Below are 10,422 nucleotides of genomic sequence, written 5' to 3'. Positions count from 1 at the left end.
ATCAGTTTCCTTTTAAGCAGGTATTTGCTTACCACGTAACTGGGTGTTGAGTGCTATTGTAGTTATAAAGTTTGCTGGGCTCAGCTCTAGATTTCCTTAAGACATACTGCTGACATCACTGAATCTCCTCTCAGATTCCTTTCCCTCTCTCTCCGATTTCCTCCTTCAGGTAATTCCAACTCAGACTCTTACCAACTTGTTTTTGACTGACAGTGAATTAAGGAAGACTTTTTAGGGGGAAAGAGGGAGAGTGTTTAAAACATACATATTTGCTGTACCTAAAGGATACTCATTCTTTTATAAACAGTTGTTTGACCTGTCATGACGATAACATCTAGTAAGGAATCTGAACATTGATCTTTCACAGGTAAGAAGTAATTGGTTTTAAAAAAATTGCATACGTGCTTAAGAGAGGTTTGAAAACTTTGTGTTTCAGGCAAAGCTTAATGAGTCCATTCTTGTCCTATTTTAACTATTTTAATAATGCATGATTCCAGAAACTATCTGCAAAAGAAAATCTGCTTATTAGATCATGCCCGCATGTGAATACTAGAACTACACAGCAGTTTAGTGATGGTGCAGCAAAAGCTGTCATGTTTTATTCTACCTATTGATGCAGTATTCAAAACATTAGGTTTACAATGTGTGTGTGTGGGGGGGGGGGTTATTTTGGTCTGTTAGGGGATAATACAAGAGTAATCTTTGCAAGACTTTTCCTGTTATGGTTTTTTTCTGAAGACATTTTTAATGATTTTTGTTCTTTTAAATACCTGCTTTTGCTAATTTTCAGTCAGTTATTTCTCCTTTTTCAGTGGAGAAATCAGTTATAGTTTCCACAGTGAGAAACTAGACCGAAACATTTTAAAACCTCTTGTGCATATCTGGATAAGAAAGGATTTGTAAGTTTTCTGTGGTAGGTGTAAGGAATGTAAATGATTCTGACTTGGAGAGCATTATGCACTTTCCCCCTAGCTCCTGGATGGTGTCTTTATATTTCTTCCTTAAGTGTATGATGAGCCTGACTTACTGTCAGCAATCAGAATCTTTGATCTGAGCTGAAAATTCCCCATTACTTCTGCTTAGCTTTGTACCTTCCCGCTATTATTTTTTCTGTATAATTTATGCTTTGACCGTATTTATAGTTACATTACTTTTTCCATGTTACGTAGGTTATGAAAATGCAACAAAACTAGCTTTTCTACATGAACCATGGAAAATTATATTATCTTTATAACTGAACATTGTTTCTCCACTTTACTTTGCTTATATTTATAGGCAATTCTAGAGTCCTCTTCCTCTTAGTATCTGAGTGCCCACCTTAAACCTCAACATATTTTGTTTTTTAATTCTGATTTGATATCACCACTCACTATTCCTTCTTTCAAAGCAGGGAGGTAGGAGGGGCATTTTCAAAACAGAGAGAAATGCCTTTATTTTTCTCTGTTGTAAAATGTTGCTCTGGGCTCTCTGCACTCTCTGGTAACCAGCTTATGTAGGGAAGAAAGGCTCAAAATATAACTTTGTGCAGTAGGTTGTATATTATAAACTGGCATCACTTTTGCCAATTGGAGTATTGAGGAGACCAAAACTTCCAGAAGAATTCCATGTGAGTAAATTAGGCTTGGACTGGAGACAAAAACAGCAACAGATGACTTGGGCTTCACTCTTTCAACACTTCAGTCCCGTTACTTTTCGATAGCATTTCAAGTGAACACAAATAGTGATTTTTACCCGGGTTGCTCATGCCAATTAAAAAACAAGTCATCAGCTTGTAGTACTGATTGGAGCTGAAATTTGGGTTTGCACAGATTTTACAAAAGTGTTCTGACCCCTATTCTCTCTCCTGACACACACAACTAGCAGAGACCAGCTGTATTCTTTGGGTACAGGTAGAGACCAAAAAAACAAATGTAATCATTTTGCACACTGAACTTCAGTACATTTTGAAATAAACTTGGATTCTTTTAGCTTCTAGAAAAACTGGAGTGAATTGTGAGTTGAGGGTTTGTATTTAATTTGGCGGGGGGTTGTGGTCAGGCAATCTTTATCTTATTGCCTGTAAAAATATACATGTAATTGGGGAAAACATTGACTGGACCCTCAAACAGTTAAACTGAAAATCTCTAATCTGAGTTGAATCCATTAAATGTCAAGTATTTGAAAGCTGCCTTCCTGCTGTGATGTCCCTAACTCACTGGCATGAAAGAGCATTCATGAGTTACTTGAATGAGTTACTACCGACTCTGGGATCACCTCAGCGCTCTGCATATCTATACTACTAATACGTTAAAAGGCTTGGAACTAAGACGAGTGTGCACTATCGGAGTAAATGGCACAGTTGAAACAGACAGCACTCTTATAACTGTTGCATATGAGTTCAAAGTGAAAGGCCAAATCATTCTCTCGGTACCTAGACATGCATGGGAGTCAATGCAATGCATACCAGCCCAAACCAGCTGATAAATTCTTCATATGGGAGGGGTAAGGAATATCAGCAGCATCGTTCCTTGCCCAGGAATAGGTGTGAAAGTCCATTGCATGGACAGCAGATATTTTGAGGCTCACTAAGTTGAAGGACACGGCTAGGTGGAAAGGGAGCAAAACTAGAAAGGGTGGCTCTACGTATCATCATCCCCCTAGTGGCCAATGGAAACTCTTGTGCAATTGCAGGGTCAGAGTTAGTTTCTGAAAAAATCAGCTCTATTCATTTTTGCCCATCTCAGGGAGAGTAGTTATGGTCCAGAGGTGAAATCCTGACTCTAGGAAATCAATGGCAAAACTCCCATTGATTTCCGGGGGGCCATGATTACACCTCAGGTGTGAAGTGAAGCAATGCTGCTGTTGGGTAGGCTAGGGCCAGGGAGTACCATGAAGGGGCAGGTGCTCCACTCAGATTTACTGAGTTCTGCAAGATGATAACCTGAGATGTTCCAGGGCCCACCAAACTGATTGATGAGGTAAAGCCCATCCTCCCACCTGCGTGATACTATGGACATTCTGTGATTGTAAAGTCACCAAGTCTTAAGCATATCTTTTGCCTCCCTGTGCATTTCACCATGGGATGCCATATTACACTGGTGCTCTGGGAACTACACTGGCATCCTTCGGATTTCTTTGTGGAGCTGAAGATGTTAATTTTGGCCTATGCAGCTCTAACTGGCTTAGGAAATGCCTATTTGAGAAACACCTCCCTCCCCCCTCCTTTGCCTGTGCCACAACTGCTGCAGCTGAAACCTGCAGAGGTGCTCAAGCTGGAGCAAAGGAGTTGCAGGTGTGTTACTTTCCCTTAACTTAGGAAATTGCTCTCCACTTGATTCAAAATAGTCCAATTTGTTGATCTTCAGGACATGCTACAAAGTTCTTTTCTCCCTCTGGCTTTTAGGGAGGGATGGGGGACACCTGAGGATTAGCAGCTGAGAAGGGTGAGATATTTCACTAGTTTTGTGTTTTTTAAAGCTTGTCTGGTTCACTTTTGTTATGTAGCAAGGATTAGCAGCTGGACTTGCTGTATGCCTGGTGTTTTTAAATAAGCATAAAAGGTAGACAGAGCTTTGACTAGGCAGCTTTAAACTTTCTTTATAAATCAAAAGTGGTAAAGTACAGTAAGTTTTGATCAGCAGTGGCACACTAGTTTGACCTGGTTAGATTCAATTTGTTTCCAAAGCTTCAACTCAAGTGCTTCATACTAGATTAAATCACAGCTTGTTCCTCTTCTCTAGTTTCATAGATTTCAAGGCCAGAAGGGACCATTGTGATCATCTAGTCTGACCTCCTGTATAGCACAAGACATAGAAATTCCCTGAAATAATTCTTAGAGCGGAGCTTTTACAAAACATCCAGTTTCTCAAATCTTATTTTCATCTACACTTTTTTTAATCTGAACTTAACTTTTTATTAAGGATATTTAATAATAAAGATTATCTGTTGAAACAATGAGTGTAATTTGTAATGGACCAATGTACAACACAACACATTCAATGCATGCTGTTAAAAGTGCTGTATGTGTTGCTTTTCTGACTTAAAAGTGGATTAGAGTGAGCTGATGGAAGAAAATATGGGAAAAAATCACAAATATTTCATCAAACTTTCTCCCCTTTTTGCATCACAAAATTGGACAATCTCATAAAAAATAAATTCTCTAATCTTTTGACCAGCTCTGTTGTTAATAGATAACTTTGTGGACAATAGTTAAGGTTCTCTCAAAGGCATAATTCATCACATCAAGATTAATTGATCATGGGAGATAAAGGCAAATGTAGTCATGGCAGAGCTATGGATATTGTACCTAAGGCTGGTTGAATGTTTTTCATCAAAACTGTTTTCTTACCAAAACTGGTTGGGCTTTTGTTTCTTTTTTTGGGGGGGTGTCAATAAGTTGACATTTTCTGCGGAAAATGTCAATGAAAACTAAATTGTATTTGTTTTTGCTGACATTTTCCATGAACCTTCCACTCAATTTTCTGACAAGCTCTGATTATAATTCATTACGGCCTGGTCCCGCTCCCAGAATCTTCACTCTTCCTCTCAGCTGGTGAATCCAATGCCATTCTCTAGCCCCAGAAAACAGTCCTTACTTCCCTGCTGCCTTAGCCACCTGCAGCCATCCACAAATGCATCTCCCTAACTTCCTAGATGCTAGATGCTAAATCTATTAACTCCCCCCCAAAAAATGCCACAAAGCTACAAAAGCAGCCAGTGTACGAAAAAATATGAAAAATAATGAAAAAAAGGCAATGTGATTTCTGTTATTTTTGTGGAAATGTGAGTCAGATTGTCCTTCATATAAATAAGGCCCTGGCCCTGGTGTATGTGTGATGATGCATAGATGTTCTAGGTAGGGTGACCAGATGTCCCGATTTTACAGGGACAGTCCTGATTTTTGGGTCTTTTTCTTATATAAGCTCCTATTACCTCCCCCTCCCCCCTGTCCTGATTTTCACACTTACTGTCTGGTCACCCTAGTTCTAGGACATGTGTAATTCTCATTCATTTTCTTAGGAAGAAATTAACTGAGGCTCTATTTGCATAACATTTCATGCAGTGAACTGAGTGAATACAGGGGACTGGGTGATTCAAGAAATTAATATTTGATCAGGAAACTTTTGATTTAACATCTGGCAGCTGTTTAGTGGCCCATATGGAACATGTCCTTGGCCTCAGCTCAGTTCCTGGTATACTGATGTTACCTCATAAAAACCACTGCCATCACACTGGTCCTCTTTGGCAGTCTCACAAGAGAGTCAAAGACTGAAATGGCACAGCATGTGACATGCTGCTTCACCAGTAAAAGTGGAAGAACATAGAACAGCCAGTGAGGGAAAACTTGCACTGTTATTGTTATCTGTACACTATGGATAAACAATTTTCTTCAGCCTGATTCTTTTCATTCCCATCAAGGTCCCTTTACACTGCCAGAGTGGTGTAGAGAGATCTTGTTGCAAGTGAGAATCAGGTCCTTTGCCTCCACTGAGATCCCTTGGATAGAATTCATGAGCACTAAACTCAACTTCAGATAACTTAAAAGCCAAACACAATAGTGCAGTTGTGCTTACTATGCTTACTTCCCCCCGCAATAGTTTGTCTTATTTTTCTTCATATCCTTGCTTTTCTTGAACTAACTCTACCAACATACTTAAAGCTACACACGTCTCTTCCCTTGTGCATCTCCCATACATAATAGTGTCAGCGCCACTACAGGATTCGGGGGTATGTGGCCCGTTGAGTTCATCTCTTTCCAGGAGTGTTGTTGCAATTGAAGAATGTACTGCAGGGTAAGTTTGGATTTCCTGAAACAGAAAATTTGCTCTTTGGTCTTGATTTATTTCTTTCCAATATAAAATAAACAAGTTGTGACTTGACTTTTAAGTCTTCAAAATAACGTTTGCATTAATTTTGCAACATCATATTCAGTCCTCCTGTGTGATAGAGAACTGGAAATACTACCCTGATGCCATTTGTCTGTGCTTGTCCTTTAGTGGAGTGCAGAAAATAGTTCAGTGGAGCAGTCCCAGTGATGTATCCTGTAACGGAGTTTTGTTTTTGCTGAGTGTGGTCACGATTTTGTAGACTTACAGTTTTAAGAGTGGTTCTCTGTAGATTTTAAAGAACACATTTCTCTTGGAATGCTTCTGAGTAATGGCTAGAAAACAAAACAAAAAAACAAAACAAACCATTTACTTCTAGATACATTAGACAGTCTTAAGAAACTAGTTAATCATTTTAAGCTGTTATAGTAACTTTCACTGTTCAAGGGTGAAAGTGCCGCTGAGGGCAATAACCTCTGAAAACATCAGTTATAGTACATTGCTTAAAAACACAGGCTGTCGGAGCTGAAATGTTAACATGGGAATATATAAAGAAGGCTTGAACAACAGACAGACAACTATTTCTCAGCCTTAGAAAACAATGGACCTGATTTTCAGAATCTGCTGAGTATCCAGATCTCAGGTTGAAATCAATGGGACTTGTAGCTGATCAGTAACTTTGAAAATCTTAAGATGAAAGGCAAAGACAGACAACGCAGAGCAGCATCTGTCAGAGGCTTGTGGTGACAGTGCTTGGCTTTAATTTTGTCTCTTTTTCTTATTGCTTATTGGCTAATTCTCAGTGAATGCAAATATCACTAAAAAGCAATGGCAGAATTAAGAAACAAATATCATTTTGGGAGATCTAAATGATGTTACAAAAGATGTACGGCTGATAGTGGACAGGGAACTGGATGAGTTTGCAATGAAATGTGCAACTAAAAACAGCCAATACCAGTTTTGGAGTTGCATACATGTAGAATCATAGAAATGAGGGCTGGAAGGGACCTTGAGAAGTCATTAAGTCCACCTGCTCTGTGCAGAAGGAGGTCAAAGTAAGTGTAGGCCATCCCCGACACGTATTTGTCCAACCTGTCTTTAGAAACCTCCAGTGATGGGGATTCCACAACCTACCTTGGAAGCCTCTTCCAGAGCTTAACTATCCTCAGATTGAGAAAGTTTTTCCTAATACCTAACATAAATCTCCCTTGCTGAAGATTAAGCCCATTGCTTCATGTCCTATCTCTGGTAGACACAGAGAAAAAATTGATCACAGTCCTTTTATAACAGCTCTTAACATATTTGAAGACTGGCAGCTCCCACCCTTCTTTTCTCAAGATAAAACATGCCCAGTTTTTTTTAACCCTTCCTCATAATCAGGTTTTTTAAACTTTAGCATTTTACTTGCTCTTCTCTGGACTCTCTCTCCAATTTGTCCACATCTTTCCTAAAGTGTGGTGCCCAGAATTGGACACAGTACTCCAGCTGAAGCCTCACCAGTGCAAGTAGAGCCGAACAATTACCTCCTGTGTCTTACATACAACCCACATGTTAATACACTCCAGAATATTGGCATTTTTTGCAAATACATCATATTGTTGACTCAGATTCAGTTTATGACCACAATAACTCCCAGATCTGTTACAACAGTACTACCACCTACCCTGTTATTCCCAATTGTTGTAGTGGTGCACTTGATTTTTCCCTCCTAAATGCAGTACTTTATACTTGTCTTTATTGAATTTCATTTTGTTGATTTCAGACCAATTCTCCAGTTTATCAAGGTCACTTTGAATTCTAATTCCATCCTCTAAAGTGCTTGCAACCCCTCCCAGCTTGGTGTCATCTGCAAATTTTGTAAGCCTATTCTGCACTCCATTATCCAAGCCATTAATGAAAATATTGAGTAGTATTAGACCCAAGACTCTCCCCTGCTGGACCCCACTATATACACTTTCCCAGTTTGACAGCAAACCATTGATTACTACTCTCTGAGTACAGTCTTTCAACAGTTGTGCACTCATCTTAAAAGTAAATTCATCTAGGGGCATGGCTACATTTGCAGATGTAGAGCGCTGGGATTTAAACCAGCCTTCGGAGACAGCAGCAGGAAAAACGCTGCCGTGTGTTTACACTATTAGATTCAAGCACACTGGTGTGGCCACATTAGCAGCTCTTCAGTGCTACAGAGAGCAGTGCATTGTGGTAGCTATCCCAGGGTGCAAGTGGCTGCAACACGCTTTTCAATGGGGGTGTGGAGTGTGACAGGGAATGTGTTCTCTGTATATGGAGGGAGAGACCGTGTGTTTTGGGGTGCTGAGTGTGTGTCAGCGTGCTGTCTTGTAAGTTCATACAGCAGCAGAACCCTCGTCCCCCTGCCTCTCTCTCTCACACACACACTCACAGCAGCAGCATTCCACAGTAATGGTTACTTTGTCCCAGATCAGACAAGCATGTCTGCTGTCAGAAACGGAGCTTTGAAAGCGGATATCCGCATTCCTACAATCGATTCCAAAACAATGACAAGAATGGACCCTTGACTTAAGGGGATTATGGGACATTTCTGGAGGCCAATCACAGCGCAGTAATGCAGCAGCTCATTCACACTGATGCCTGAGCCCAGCAAGCGTTATGCTTCTTGTGGAGGTGGATTACCAGGAGTGCTCCAGCTGCAGCGCCTGGATGCGCTACGTGCCCTGCCAGTGTGGACGCGTCAGGAGTTAAGGCACCTGAGGCTGCTTTAATGAGCTCTAACTTGCAAGTGTAGCCAAGCCCTAGATCTCATCATGGATTAGGGAGCTGCGAGGCCTATACAGCATTAGATTTGTGAGACCACGCTTTGGTAAGGGATGGAGCTAGATGGTTTAAAAAGGTCTTTTTCATCCCTTATTCCTATGACTCTTTGGTCCTGAAAGTCCATCTGAATTATTCAGGCAGGTCTTGCTGTCTGTTACTCTGTCTTAATGCCGACACTGGTTTGCTTTTTTTTGCATTCTTCCCAGTGATGTAAGTTATGCATCAGTAAGTCAGTACAAGAGAGTCTAAGGTGGTACAATTTACATGAAGAGGAGATGGAAGGATGAACTGGGGCAGGAAAAGCATAAGATACATCTCCATACCTTATCTTATATTTTCAGTTAGTTGTTTTCCTGTTACATCACTCTCTTCTGCCTCCTCTGTGCATAACTTACACATACATAAGTTAAACTCATGGATGTGAAGGCCAGAAGAAACTTTTAGATGATCTAGGCTGACGTCCTATAGGAACCCTATCTCTATCCACCTGAAGGGTCTTCTGTGGGATTTGGAGGTGGGTCCTTTGTCTTCATGAGCAATACACATACCTCCAAACTACTAAGCCACTTCTAATTTATATCAGCTCTGAATGTGGTCCATAATTTGAATGTATTATTTATACAGTGCTGAAGTCAAAGACCAGAATCTCTGCCCTGAAGAACTTCAGATCTAACAGCACAAGTGGAGTACGATACAGTACAAACAAGAGATACAGGTACTCTATAGGCAAACATAGGGTGGCATGTAGCTACTATAGTTAGAATACTTCATCAAACCAGATGTGTTTTGAGAAGTTGTTCTGAAAGCAGCCGGAGATGGGATTTTGCATATGTTTATTGGGAGGCTGTTCCAGGTACATTGAGTGGTAGGAGAGAAATTTCAGGATGATATATCAGCAAAGGAGACAAAAGGAGCAGTCAGAAGTGACTCAGAAGAAGTGGGAGGCCAGGTAGGAGTGAATGAAGGCAAAGTTATTGGAAACTTTGAAGGTGAGCTATGCCCAGAGGCGGGGGGCAAGTGGGGCAATTTGCCCCAAGCCCCAGGCCTTGCAGGGCCCCCCAAGAGAATATAGTATCCTATAGTATTGCAACTTTTTCTTATGGAAGGGGCCCCCAAAATTGCTTTGCCCCAGCCCCCCTGAATCTGCTGGGCTACCTTGAGCTATCCTTTTGTTCAGTAATGGAAGGGAAGGCTGTGCAAGCACTGAGGAAAGAGGAAGTCATGGTCAGAATAATGGGAAAGAAAAATTATCTTTGCAGCAACCCTTTGGATGGCTAGGCCATAAGGTAGAGGAGAAGGGCCGAGAACACACGGTTGCAGAAGCAAGTTAGAAAACACCTAGCTAATGAACCAGAGTTTGGCAGTGGGTTCACAGAGGAAGGGATGGATTTTGGCTCTCTTGTAGTGTCTGCCAACAGAAAGGGAGGATTTTACTCTTTAATGAATGAAGTGAAGGATGCTGTATCATACGGAAAATGTTCCTTTTGTAAATCATGGGTTTCTCAAGGTGCCACTTTGCTTACACAGGGACAAATGAAGGCCTCTGGATTGATGTTATATTTGCATCAAGATGACACAATATTGTATCATTTGCATAATCCATAATGGAAACACAGCGCTCTGTGCCTCTTTGGAGTGTGAAGACTGGATCTGTCTTTAATCCATCACTTTGGTTACAAACAGATTCCACTGAAATACACTACTGCAAATTAATGCTCATGGGTCTTTTTTTAGTTATTTTTTTTATTATCTATCACCAAGAGCAGGTGACTCATAGTGTGCTATGTACTAAAAACATGAAAAGATTTCCTTACATTTATTG

At 40.6% G+C, this 10,422-nt stretch overlaps 1 protein-coding gene across 1 annotated transcript in view; it reads left to right on the top strand.

Annotated features, from left to right (window-relative positions):
* Positions 1–300: 300 nt before the first annotated feature.
* The window catches only part of KCNJ15 (potassium inwardly rectifying channel subfamily J member 15), a 31,099-nt gene continuing 20,977 nt past the window's right edge, over positions 301–10,422 (top strand). Inside the window, exon 1 of the mRNA XM_030552251.1 lies at positions 301–367. The gene's annotated coding sequence lies outside the window, so the exon portion shown is untranslated. The remainder of the gene's footprint in view (positions 368–10,422) is intronic.

Source organism: Gopherus evgoodei, chromosome 1 (genome assembly GCF_007399415.2).
Source record: "Gopherus evgoodei ecotype Sinaloan lineage chromosome 1, rGopEvg1_v1.p, whole genome shotgun sequence".
Classification (NCBI taxonomy): domain Eukaryota; kingdom Metazoa; phylum Chordata; order Testudines; family Testudinidae; genus Gopherus; species Gopherus evgoodei.
Note: the sequence above shows the minus strand (reverse complement) of the source record. Positions and strands in the feature narration are given on the sequence as shown.